Source organism: Malania oleifera, chromosome 10 (genome assembly GCF_029873635.1).
Source record: "Malania oleifera isolate guangnan ecotype guangnan chromosome 10, ASM2987363v1, whole genome shotgun sequence".
NCBI classification, from domain to species: domain Eukaryota; kingdom Viridiplantae; phylum Streptophyta; class Magnoliopsida; order Santalales; family Ximeniaceae; genus Malania; species Malania oleifera.
In genome coordinates, this window is record NC_080426.1 from 81,019,496 (window position 1) to 81,029,849 (window position 10,354).

Consider the following 10,354-nt stretch of genomic DNA (forward strand, 5'->3'; position numbering starts at 1 on the left):
TTAAATCTGTTTTTCAAAGTTTACTCAGTTCCATTTCAGTATTCATAAAACTATACATAATTTCTGACTAAAATACTATATATTGAATGATGCTTTTCTGAAAATACCTAACTTAGTTCATCCCCTTACTTGCTTCCTAAGAAATTTGCTAGAGTCCTAAACCACACATACAGCGTCCCAAAACTCCAAATCCTGAAATCAGATTAACTCTAGTCCAATCAACTCAAACTCCAGTATAAAACCATCTAATACTTTTCGTGGGTCCAAAAACACCTAATAATCATGTAAACCTAAAATAACTCACTTACTCTAATTTTGGGATGGAGCCCAAGAACTCCAAACCAACAATATGCTTTGGCTAAGTTGTAGATAATTTCCCTAAGATCAACATGGTAACTTTTGATCATCGAAAAGGGGAAAAATAGAGCTGAATTTGAAGAGAGAAAGTGGGAGGGCCAAGTGTAGAGAAAGAAAATGAGTGAATGAGTGAGTGAGAGAGAGAGAGAGAGAGAGAGAGAGAGAGAGAGAGAAATTTTCATTTAAAATCCGATCTGAGCATATTTATAGACGGCTGGCCTCGTGGCTTCGTCAACAAGACACGTGTACCGTTAATGAGTCACAAAAGGGTGTTTGTCGATGAAGATAATGAGTTTGTCGAAAAACCCTTAATGGACTGAATTCCCTACTCTCAGTATCTTCTCATTGATGAATACGTGCCCTTTGTTGACGAGACTTAGAAGGACATTCGTCGACAAGAACCATGGGTTTGTTGACGAACTCTAGCTGATGCATCTTAATAAAATTCCTTTTCCTTCCTTTCTTTTCCTTTATTATTTTATTGCTAATATTTTTTCTCAAGTCTCTACAATCATTTTGTATAAACTGAAATAACCATGATTCGGCATAATAACTGTAAAACATAACTCCATAATAACTTTATGTCATGGTTTTGTGAGAACTATAAATCATGGTTCTGTAAAAGCTGTATATAATCACGGTTTTGTAAAAATTGTATATAATCATGGTTATGAAAACGTTATAATATCATGGTTCGTTAATAGCTGTATAAAATTATGTATTAAATCTCTGTACTATATCTGATATTTCTCATGCCACACAATTTTAGTGAATCTCTTATATTATAATCTGTACAGGTAAAACTGTTTTTTTTTTCTTGCTATATAAAAATAACACATGTCATTTGTAAACCCAAATTTATGAATTTTCACAAATATACAACAAATGTAAAATCCAAATTTCGTACTCTAAATTTATATTCTGTAATATACAGTAAATCATGTGCTAAAATCCCAGAAACACATGTTATACTTTAATTGATGAAATTTGTGAATTTATCTGGCTTAACTTATTCCACTTACCTGATTATCGAGAGGCCTACTAAAATTCTATAATCACACCCGCGGCGTTCAGAACTCAAAAACCCTGAAATTATGTATTTTCCTAGAATAATATTACATTCACATTTTCCCGGACCCACATACTCCATTTAATCAATGAAACATCAAATAATTAACTATTTATTACTTTTACCACATTCCCTAAGGAAACGCCAGCAGGAACCCTAAACCCGTGCCTGCGGTGTTCGCACCAAAACCCTGAAGTTTACATTTTTCCCAGTTCAATCAACTTTAACCCCAAAATTATAATCATTTAAATATCTCTAAACCCATATTCTTCATTTAATAGATCAAATACCAACATTTAACACCCTTACCTTAACTTTGGATTCGTGCCTGGGATCCTCAAAACATAATTCTACTCCGATCAAATTGACGAGGATCGCCGCTAGGCCTTAGATACGGAGTCTGATCATCGATGGGGGTGAGTTTAGAATGATAAAATGAGAAGAGAGAGAGAGAGAGCAGGTGTTCACAGATTCCAGAGGAGAGAAAGAGAGAGAGAGAGCGAGAGAGAGAGAGTTTTTGAATTCTAAAAGAAAATGACATGCAGCCGATATATACTATTCTATCCCAGAGAAAAACTGTCCATGATTTTCTTAGGCTCCTAGAAAACCATCGCTGGTTTTGTGTTTAACCAAACCAGCTTTCACTATTTACCTTTAACTTGGTTGCTGTAAAAATATAACCATTGATGGTTTTGTTAGCACTTTAGAAAACCATCGCCAGTTTTGTCCTCACCATACCATTATCCTCTTTTCTTCTATTTTTCTTATCATTTCTATTTTCCGAGTCTCTACATTCTCCCGTCCTTATAAAAATTTCGTCCTTGAAATTTGCTATCTACCACATTTCCAATCTTAAAGAAAAAATTACAATTTTATTAATTACCATCACTTATGGCGGAGGAATACCGTGGTTACAAGAAAGAGTTCTGAGACAATACAATCATTTAAAGAAAAAGAAAACTCTCCCAAAACCATTTATAACCTAAAACCAAAAATACTAACTATTCTACCTTACACTATACAAGTCAACAATACATACACTATTATTTATTTCACTCTTAATATCTCATCTCTAATCTCCACTAAATAGATGTGAATATCGCTGGCGCATTTGTTCCTCTAATTCTCACAAAGCCTTTTCGACTGCATGGTTGCACTATAATACTTTTACCAGTGGAATCCTCTTTGTGTGTAACTCTTGTTCTTTTTGATCTAGAATCCGCAGTGGCATTTCTTTATAAGACAAGACATCTCCAAGCTCTAGTGTCTCATAACTAATCACAGAGGAGGGATCCAAGACGTATTTCCTCAACATGGATACATGGAATATGTCATGAATTCTGAATAGAACTAGTGGTAAGGCTAACCTATAGGCAACCAGACCCACTTTTCCAAGTATCTTGAATTGTCCAATGTACCTAGGGCTCTTCTTACCCTTCCTCCCCAACCTCATCATCCCTTTCATTGGTGCAATTTTCAAAAATACATGATCTCCTACACCAAATTCCAACTCTCGCCGGCGAGTATCTGCATAACTTTTCTACTGACTCTGAGCTGTTCAGATTCTATCTCTGATGAGTTTAATTTTCTCTAAAGTTTGCTGAACCATCTCTGGCCCCAAAATATGCCTCTCACCAGCTTCATCTCAATATAATGGGGAATTGACACCTTCTGTCGTATAACGTCTCATATGGTGCCATCCCAATGGAAGCCTGGTAACTGTTATTATAAGCAAATTCGACTAGTGGCATGTACTGGATCCACCTACCAACAAAATCCAATACACAGGCTTGTAACATATCCTCCAATATTTGAATCGTCTTCTCTATATGTCCATCGGTCTAAGGATGAAAGGTCATACTAAATGTTAGCTGTGTACCCATGGCTCTTTGCAAACTTTTCCAAAATTGTGATGTGAACCGTGGGTCTCGGTCAGAGACGATGGACACAAGTACTCTATGTAGTCTCACTATTTACTCACTCAAAAAATGAGCGACTCGGAAGCTATCCCAAATATCATAGTTAGTTATGTAATACTCAGACTAAGGGCTAGATCGTCTCCTCAGGGAATACGTTTTAATCTCAAATTTTACGTTCGTCCAATCGAAAATAAAAGTTACTGAACTCGGTTCAGATTCTGGATTTTCAAGATTGTTCAATTTCACTTTTGAAAAATTAAATGACACGCAATTTAAAGCCCTAAAACTAATATGCATTGAATTAAGGAACACTAAAGGAAACCCTGACCTACTCAAGGAAATATCGGAACTAGCTAATTAAAAATGGTAACTTTGAACATGGAATTAAAACACACAATGGAAACTCAATCAGACACAAACGCATACAATAAAAATCAAACCTTTAACACGAACTTGAACCTCAATCACAATTTAAACACAACCATAAACTTCAACAAAAAAAGGAACATTCAAATGATAACGGAATACGGTAAAACACGAACTTTAACAAACCTGACCCTAACTAAACCGAACGATAAATAAATAAAAGAAACTAAATTAAATTCTTCAAATCTAATGGTAAAATTAATTAAGAGAAACATAAACAAATAAAAATTAAAATTCACTAAAACAAATTAAAATTACTTAACACTCATTCAAACAAGTTTTTCAAAAACTCTAATAAATAACTAAAGAAATATTCAGTTGCAATTTTGAAAATAAAAGAAAGAAAATAAGAAATAAGAGAGAGGGAGAGAGAGAGAGAGAGAGAGAGAGAGAGAGAGAAAGAGAGAGAGAATGTGACTGCTGGTGTTGGAGGAGCTATGAGGGTGTTCGGGTCTTGCTGCAGCTTCTAGTCTTCAATGGTGGCTGCAGAGGGGACAGCCGGCTGTGCTGGAGGAGTGGCCAAGAGCTGGAAGTCTTCTGGTGCTTGGAGAGTCTTCAATGGCTCTGTTCGGGTGGCTTCCTGTACTGGAGAAGCAGCAGGTTGGAGCTGGTAGTTGTGATTGCAGCAGGTTGTGGCCACAAAGCAGAGGAGCTCGGCTGGCTAGAGGGAGTTGTAAAGGAAGGAGGATGGGGCAGCAGGTAAGGAAGTGTTGTAGAGAGATAAGGGAAAAATAGAGAGAGAGGAAGAAAATAGGGGGTGGGGGAAGAGAGAATAAGAGAGGAAGAGAAAGAGAGAGAGAGAGAGAGAGAGAGAGAGAGAGAGAGAGAGAGAGAGAGAGAGAGAGAGAGAGAGAAGACAGAGGAAGAGTTTGAGGGAGGAAAGAGATAAGGGAGCAAGGGTAAAGGAGAAAAGAGAGCTGAGAGCAAGGAATGGTGCGCATGACATAGGGAAGCAGGGGAAGAAACTGGGATTAAATAGAATAGGGTGGTAAATTGAAGCCCTAAACCCGGCTAACCCACAACCCGACCCGGCCTGCACGACTGGGTCACATCAAATATCATTATATATTTATTTTTTTCATTTTTTGTTCTCTGCGTTCACAGCCTGTTTTGATCCTTCTGGAGCCCATTGCTCGCAAAAATAAAAACACAGAAGTTGTAGATAATATTTTTCTATTTCTCCATAAATTTGAATCGTCTCGATCGAAGCTTGTATGGAAACGTTATGCACGAATTACGAACAAGTGCCGGTTTTGGTTCCCGGGAATTTTCATGCGACAAAAAATTACCAAAAATTCATAAATTATGCGATAAAACTAAAAAAATGACAAATTTGGAACTTTATTAAAATATTGGACATAATTGAACATTTAATTAAAAGTATAAGCTGTAAAACCCGGATTAAAGTGTTCAATTACGCAATTTTGGCGCGTAATCAACTATCTCATATATATATCTCTTCCAACCTACTCATGGAGTAGCCAACTCTGATGGGAAGAAAGTGGGCAGTCTTTGTCAACCGGTCTACAATTACCCAAATAGCATCCTGACCATGAAGTGTTGGCAGCAATCTTGTAACAAAATCCATATAACTATGTTTCCATTTCCACTCAGGAATGTGGAGTGGCTGTAATTGTCTCGCAGTCTTGTCCCATTCACCACTGCTTCTATCTTGCTCGGATCTACCGAAATACCATCCCCGAAAATCACATGTCCAAGGAACGTAACTTCCTTCAGCTAGAATTCACATTTCTTAAACTGACAGTACAACTTCTTTTCTCTCAACACCCCGTAGTACCATCCTCAAATGATCTTCAAGCTCCTCAAAACTCTTTGAGTAGATCAGAATATCATCAATGAAAACAACAACAAATTGGTCCAAATACTGGTGGAATACCCTGTTCATTAGGTCCATAAACGCTGTCGATGCATTGGTCAATTTGAAGGGCATAACATAAAACTCGTAGTGGCCATACCTAGTTCGAAAGGCTGTCTTCAGAACATCTTCCATTTTAATTTTTACCTGATGATATCCTCACCGAAGATCAATCTTAGAGTAGACTCGGGTTCCCTAAAGCTTATCAAATAAGTCATCAATACAGGGAAGAGGATACTTGTTCTTAACCGTCACTTTATTTATCTTTCTTTAGTTGATACACATCCTCATCGTCCCGTCTTTCTTCTTTACAAATAAAATTGGTGCTCCCTAAGGCGACACAATAGGCCTAATAAACCCTTTATTTACCATTTTTGCAACTAGTCTTTCAGTTCTATCAATTCAGCTAAAGCCATTTTGTAGGGTGCTTTAGAAATCAACGCCAACCATGGAAATAAATCTACAGCAAATTCAATTTCATAATCTGGTTGCAAACCAAGTTACTCTGGAAAAAACATCTGAAAATTTCATGACTACTGGAATATCGGCAAGTTTCAATTCTCCCTCTGGAATTTCCTTTATACAAACTATGTACCCCTAGCAACCGTTCTAGAGTAGTCTCCTTGCTTGAATAGCTGACACCGAATGTGGTGAGGCGCGCACACAAGACCCCATGAATCTGAACTCCTTCTCTCTAGGAGGCCTAAATATCACCATTTTTTAAGACAATCGATATCGGTGTAATTAGTCGCTAGCCAGTCCATACCCAAAATCATGTCAAACCCCTGCATATCTAATATCACAGGATCAACCGGTAATATTATTTCCTGAATACCCACTGGATACCTTTTAAGCACCCTTCGACATCTCACTACTAACCTTGTAAGTGTAGTTACTAACAACTCAGTGTCTAACAGTTGGGTTTCTACCCCACATAATTTGACGTACCCTATAGACATGAAATAATTTGTGGCCCCCGAGTCAAATAAAACAACAACTTTATATGATAAAACAGTAATAGTACCTATCACGACATCACTCGCAGCCTCAGCATCTCCCGGTGTCATCGCATAGACCCTCGTCAGGGCTATGTTCCTCTGTTGGCCTCCTTGGGGTGCCTGGTTATTTTCCCGGAATGGTCTAGGAGCTAGTATATTAGCTGGCTATGCTCGGTAGTTTCTCACAATGTGTCCAAGTCGTCCACACTGATAGTAGATATTCTTTCCCACACGACATTCTCCTATATGCTTCCTACCACATCTAGGGCAGATAGGACAAGTTTGCTCGCCCTCATATTCATGGTTTCCCATCACTTGCCTCTAACCTTCGTCGTACCGGTCTCCCATCCATAGGCCCCATCTAGTACCTACCTGAAATCTAGGAGGCGTGGGCCTCTTTCTCTGGCTTTATATCCTAGTACCCCCTACCTGCTCGCCTCTACTACAGTAGCTCTATTGACCAATTATGAGAAATAATACTCCTTAAAAACTTCCACATGTTCACAGATTTCTTACCTCAAGCCTCTCTTAAACTACCTTACCTTCTTAGCCTCATCTGGCACAATATATGGGGCAAAACGTGACAGCTCAATAAACTTCGCCGCGTATTGCTGGACTGTCAAATGCCCCTACGTCAATTCAAGAATTCCTCTACCTTAGTTTTTGTAATAGTGGTAGGAGAATACCAATCAAAGAACACCTCCTTGAACCGACTCCAAGTTATGGCTACTGGTACGAGCCTCTGTTCCTCTAACAACTTCATAGTTGTCCACCATCTCTCAACCTAAACCAAAAAATTGTATGTGGCATAGAGAACCCTCTATTCATTTGTACAGTGTAGCACCATCAATGTTTTCTCAATTTCCTACATCCAGTTTTTGGCAACTGTAAGGTCGGCTCCCCCCAAAAATGTCGAAGGATACATGTTAGTGAACTACTAGATCGTACAGCCTTGATCAGGGTAGCCCCGTTCTCTGGTATTTCGGGCAACTTTTGCCATAACTTGTTGTGCTACACTATGCTTACTGTCACCCTATTGGAAGGCCCTGCATCACTACTACCACTGACATGTGCATTGTTATTTTCGAGGTCCATTCTGCAATAACATGAGAATAATCTTAGAATCCTAACTTCATAATACAATTCTTAAATTAATCTAACTAAGAATCATAACATATCTTTATACCACCAATTCACTAATTTAAGGCTCAATCTTACCATTCAAAAACAAAACCGACGATAGTTTACCATGACTTTCATGAAATCGTCACCCCAAGAAAATCACAGAAACCACCCCGAAGTTCCTGTCTCTGAAATGCAAGACAAAACCCTAAATTCTCATATTAATCCCTCACATTGACTTTACCAAAATCCCAGTCCATCCTCCACCTATCCTTATAAAAATCCATTCTTATATTCTGGTATTGTTTTTCGTTGTACACTAAAGTTTACAGAACCTAACAACCTAGGCTCTGACACCAAACTTGTAATGACTCAAAAATTATTACAATATTTTATTTATTATTTATAATATATCCTGAAACAATATAATATTACTCTGATACCAATAATACTATTCACTATAATGTTTCGGACCTAAAGTGGTACTGAGGATACATGTTATATAATATACCATCTATGCAGCGAAAAACATAAAAACACTTTAACCTTATTCAAAATACCATAGTTTCAATATTTTCCAAAATATACACATACATCTCTCAAAAGAAACCCAATGTCCTTGGGGCATACCCAAAAGTACAACTCCCAACTCAAAAAACTTACCCTATAGCTAGGCGGTAGGCTCACCAAGGTTTGGGTCCTTAACTAAAAATAATAATATTTATAAAACCTAAGTATCCCAAGTTTAGTAGAAAGTGGGTATGTTGGGTATCGATCCATGGATAGTTGAAGCGCAGTTATTAAACCACTTCCAATTTATTTTACTAATGCCTTGTTATGAAAGAGAAGTAAAAGATGGTATTTTGCAATGGTGATTATTTAACAACTACTTGAAAGCATGTAAAGGAAAGAAAATAAATCTAAGCTACTGGAAAGCAAGTAAATTTCTAAGTTACCCTACTCCTACAAAGCGATACTGTGATCTGAATCAGACTTTGGACACTATGCTTCTAACTACGCTCATCTAGACTTCCATAGAAGTACTAACCCAAGCGGACCAAAGCGGGAGACGGGCGATCAAGGGCATAGGGTAGCAAGAGTGCACCAACCATTTGGAGAACGATCAGGAACCGGAGTATACCCTGTCTCAACGATAATGAACACCTCTGTGGTTCCGTAGCTGACTATTTCCCTCTGACTGATACGTAGCGATGCTTATCCTTATATGCAATCTTTGATCAGACACACAGCAAGTAAATGAAAAGTAGTAAATTGAAAGCAATAAATGAAAGCATGAGTAAAAATATAATCCCTTTATCATTCCAAATGTATGTCACTAATGCTAGAAGTACAAGAGGAGATCCTAATATACACAATTGTTGTATGAACGTCGTCGGTTGTCACAGGCCATCGGACACTCCATACATGAACTGAAACTACTCTACTTCTATTCTAACTTGGCTCTCAATGACATCCTAAGTCTATCACTAACATAAGAGAGGCCAAAGAGGAACCTAGAACTGTGTTTGTAGTGAATACTTATAGGCTCTAGTGTTTACAAGGTTTGTTTTACAAATTAAGAAGGTTTGCAGCAAATCTCGCTCAGAAGATCATCACTGTCGACCAAGTTGCTCTTCTGTCATTCTTGTGCATGCCCTAGTTGAGAATCACAAGAAGTTAGGGATTCAAATCTTCAATGTCTTTGACTTTGTTGCGCCTCAAGGTCTTGATGGTTGAACTGATGGTTGAGACTTACAGTATCTCGATGTTCAAGAAATCTCAATATGCCCCTGAAGATCTCTCGATCAATCACTTCATCGAGACTCTTGGTACTTCTGAATTTTAGTTCTGTCTCAGTATCTTGACGTGGTCACTCTAGGGTGCCACTTGGTCGTGCACTTGGTCAAACCTTGCAACATTCTAAACTCAGTCTGAACCTTGGAGTTTGCAGTGGAAGACTAAGTCGCCCCTGTGGTTTTTTGGTCACGCCACATAGTCAAGCGTCATCTTCATGTCTATTTATGGTCTAAAGATTCTAGATCTTGGCTGAATGTCTGAATTCAAGCTTTGAATCCTCCAAATGCTCCTTGGCTTCTCATAATGCTTAACTCCATGGTTTTAACCTATTTTTCCTGAAAAGACAAACAAATCTTGCATAGCTCTGAACAATGATAACTTTGGGTGAATACATAATAAAATGAGGATAAACAAAGATAAATGAGGATCTAAAATCATATATTTTAGGGACTCATCACAACCCCTAACTTACACTTTGCTAGTCCTCGAGCAAAGTGAAATCTAAAAAAACTACCAAATCCTACCTACATCCTTTTTTACGGGAAACACGATTGCATTTATCATATACAACAAGGCTTTAAACCCCTAGGTTGATGCTAGTGGATGAGTTCTAGTCTCGTGAGGGTTTCTAGGGCAATACCCACAAACACTAGTTTTAAAAAAAAATGGAAACGCATGCAACATAATCATACCATTTTACGTACAAAGATATAACTTTATTACATACATATTCCTTCATACACAACTCCACTATACACACATTCCGTAGTGCATTAATCATGCAAAACTC